We start from the raw sequence: 3,986 nt of genomic DNA on the forward strand, positions 1-3,986 counted from the left end.
TCACCTTTGTCAACTATTCACCCGATATATGTGGGTAGTTATTTCCTGCTTAGAATGCGGGTGGCGCTGTGGGTTAAACCACAGAGCCTAGGCCTTGCCGATCAGAAGGTCGGCAGTTCAAATCCCCGCGACGGGGTGAGCTCCCGTTGCTCGGTCCCTGCTCCTGCCCACCTAGGAGTTCAAAAGCACGTCAAAGTGCAAGTAGATAAATAGGTACCGCTCTAGCGGGAAGGTAAACGGCGTTTCCGTGCGCTGCTCTGGTTCGCCAGAAGCGGCTTAGTCATGCTGGCCACATGACCCGGAAGCTGTACGCCGGCTCCCTCGGCCAATAAAGCGAGATGAGCGCCGCAACCCCAGAGTCGGCCACGACTGGACCTAATGGTCAGGGGTACCTTTACCTTTATTTCCTGCTTATTTTCTGTCTTGGTTAAGTTGCACAGTGGTACCTCGGGTTACAGATGCTGCAGGTTACAGACTCCTCTAACCCAGAAATAGTACCTCGGGTTAAGAACTTTGCTTCAGGATGAGAACAGAAATTGGGCGATGGCAGCGCGGCGGCAGCGGGAGGCCCCATTAGCTAAAGTGGTACCTCAGGTTAAGAACAGTTTCAGGTTAAGAACGGACCTCCAGAACGAATTAAGTTCTTAACCCGAGGTACCACTGTACTATGCCTTTTGGAAGGGGACTCAAGTCTTAACCCAGACTTTACCAGTCTGGCACCTCTAGGAGTTCTGGACCACAGTTTAGCCTTGCTGGCTGATCATTCCAAAACATTTTGAGGGCACCAGGTTGCCAAACATCTGACTTGACTGCTGTTTTCAGCATCAACCCTACATTTCTTACATTGTGCATTCCTGCCCAAAGGATTCGTGGACTTTGTCTTGTTTTGGGTTTTTCTCCCCCGCCTTACAGAAAGTCCTTCATCACCCCTTGAATTGATGAAGTGTTACACGGGGCGCTCAAACACGCCCAGTCAACAACAGGACAGGCAAGTTCCTGCAACAATTTAATGTGCGAACTATGTGTGTTTTTTTATGTTGCAATCATGATCTATATTGCTTTGGAGTCTTCCTGTCCTCACAGACAAGGTCTGATGTAAGGAATGCAGGAGGGAGATCACGTTTTAGTTCAATCTGTCTCTCCGAAACCTGTTATTTCCAGAGCTTGTCACTGACTCCTTTTCAGAACTAATTTGTGTTGCTCAACGTGTCTCCTCTTGGGGAGGTCATGCTTTCCTGCACAAATCCACACTTTTGTAGCTTCCAAGCTTAATTACGGCAATATGCTCTACATGGCGCTGCCCTTGAAGATGTCTCAGATGCTTCAACTGGTGCAGAATATTGCCACATCTCTCCTAACAGGAATTAGGAAGAAGGGATGTATTCAACCCAAGTTCCATTAATTGCCCATTTCCTTCCATGCTTGACTCAAACTGCTGCTTTATTTTATTTTATTTTAACCTTTAAAGGCTTGAACTCATGGTCTGACTTTGTATGTGCCTAAGCTAAAAAAGGTACCAAAATTAACAGCAGATTCCAAGTTATGAACTGTGATATGTTAGCATTGCAAATTAAGATGCCATTGACTAGTTTGGAAAATTGGCTGGCAAATTCCTAGGGAAACCGGGCTAATTTGATTTCCATAACTGCCCATTTATGCAGGCTTTATGTTGTGTAGCTTTTTTTAAATTTTCAGTTTCAATTTTGGGGAGAGGAAACAGCAGTTTGGCTATGGCAGAAACACCACCATCCACCGTGGTTGGTAGAATCATAGAATCATAGAGTTGGAATAGACCACAAGGGCCATCGAGTCCAACCCCCTGCCAAGCAGGAAACACCATCAGAGCACTCCTGACATATGGTTGTCAAGCCTCTGCTTAAAGACCTCCAAAGAAGGAGACTCCACCACACTCCTTGGCAGCAAATTCCACTGTCGAACAGCTCTTATTGTCAGGAAGTTCTTCCTAATGTTTAGGTGGAATCTTCTTTCTTGTAGTTTGGATCCATTGCTCCGTGTCCGCTTCTCTGGAGCAGCAGAAAACAACCTTTCTCCCTCCTCTATGTGACATCCTTTTATATATTTGAACATGGCTATCATATCACCCCTTAACCTCCTCTTCTCCAGGCTAAACATGCCCAGCTCCCTTAGCCGTTCCTCATAAGGCATCGTTTCCAGGCCTTTGACCATTTTGGTTGCCCTCCTCTGGACACGTTCCAGTTTGTCAGTGTCCTTCTTGAACTGTGGTGCCCAGAACTGGACACAGTACTCCAGGTGAGGTCTGACCAGAGCAGATGTTGTTGGCACCCATCTGTCCTGAGTGACAATGGAGTGTGCCTCCAGGGGTGAGGTCAAACCGTTGCGTTAGTAGCACCAAAATGACCTCATGGGACACAAGTCTGGGCTGTGTGTATGGAAGTATTGGGCTGCCCAGACAACAAGACAACAGGAGCAATGCATTTGACCCCAGCTTGGCTGCAGGAGTTGCCAGAATGAGGCAGATAAGGCGCTATTCAGCCACCTTACAGACTCCATTCCAAATTTGTGTAGGGTTTACTCCATAGCCTTTTCTTCTCACAAAGATATCTCCAAAGGCAGTTTAGGATCACAGTTTTCCTTCTTCTAGATGGGCTCCCTTCCCAGGTTGATGAGCCCCATCTGCTCTTCGCTTCCCTCTACAGCACATGCAGAAACTGCCTTCTTGACCATTGGACACACTATTGGTCTCATTCTCTCACTCCTCCAGAGTCTGTCTTCGCATACAGGGGAAGTCCCTAACTCATGGAGGGTTTGAAACCCACCAGCTACCCACCAAGGTTGCTCAGACCTATTGTTTCTTCCCATAAAGAAGGCTGATCGCCGAAGAATTGATACTTTTTGTTTTGTTTTTTTTTTTGTTTTTTTTTGCACCGTTCCTGGAGGTACTGCAATACCAGGTCGATGCATGGAGTGGATGGAGCAAGCCCCTATTCCATCTCCCAGCTCCAAAAATCCATTTAATATATAGTCCTCAAATAGAGGACATATCAGATATTAAACTGATAAGAACAGATAATACACTTGATCTTAGCCAAAAGGCCGAGAAGCGATAGAATTGATACTTTTGAATTATGGTGCTGGAGGAGACTCTTGAGAGTTCCATGGACTGCAAGAAGATCAAACCTATCCATTCTGAGGGAAATCAGCCCTGAGTGCTCACTGGAAGGACAGATCCTGAATCCTGAAGCTGAGGCTCCAATACTTGGGCCACCTCATGAGAAGAGAAGACTCCCTGGAAAAGACCCTGATGTTGGGAAAGATGAAGGGCACAAGGAGAAGGGGACGACAGAGGACAAGATGGTTGGATAGTGTTCTCGAAGCTACCAGCATGAGTTTGACCAAACTGCAGGAGGCAGTGGAAGACAGAAGTGCCTGGCGTGCTCTGGTCCAGGGGGTCACGAAGAGTCGGTCATGACTAAATGACTAAACAACAACAACAAATTGTTTCTTCAACTGGAACATGAATATATATCAAATATTTTCAGGTTAATCCCTCTTCCTCTACCCTGAATGAGTCACGTGGATGACCCCACTCAATCAGGGATCACAGCATCAATGGAGTGATTCAAAACATTCATGTGCTCAGTCAGATATGCCCCTCCAGATGCTACTGGACTACAGCTCCCATCATCCTTGACCATTGGCCATACTTGCTGGGGCCAAAGGTTACCCCCTACCCTTGCTGTTTTTGCAACAGGGGCTGAAATATCACCTCCAATAGTGCAGGAGGAGAATTCATTTTCCAGCACCGCTGAAAAAAATATCCATAAAAAGCTGAGCAATTTTGGCTCGACTCGCCACCCAATACAATTCGTGCTTCTGTTTCTTACTATGAATAACTCTGCGGATATATAGGTTGTGGGCATTGAGTGTGTCCAACTGCGGTGTTAAAACCTGAAGCGGAATAGTGGGACCAGCCTAAACCATAATTTGATTTACTGAAGTGAAAT

At 46.5% G+C, this 3,986-nt stretch overlaps 1 non-coding gene across 1 annotated transcript; it reads right to left on the reverse strand.

The window, feature by feature from the left end:
• Nucleotides 1-2,896: 2,896 nt before the first annotated feature.
• On the reverse strand, nt 2,897-3,087 carry LOC114607933 (U2 spliceosomal RNA). Its single transcript, XR_003709257.2, has one exon. It is a non-coding gene; the product is annotated as a U2 spliceosomal RNA (small nuclear RNA).
• Nucleotides 3,088-3,986: the final 899 nt, after the last annotated feature.

This window comes from Podarcis muralis, chromosome 12, assembly GCF_964188315.1.
Source record: "Podarcis muralis chromosome 12, rPodMur119.hap1.1, whole genome shotgun sequence".
Lineage (NCBI taxonomy): Eukaryota > Metazoa > Chordata > Lepidosauria > Squamata > Lacertidae > Podarcis > Podarcis muralis.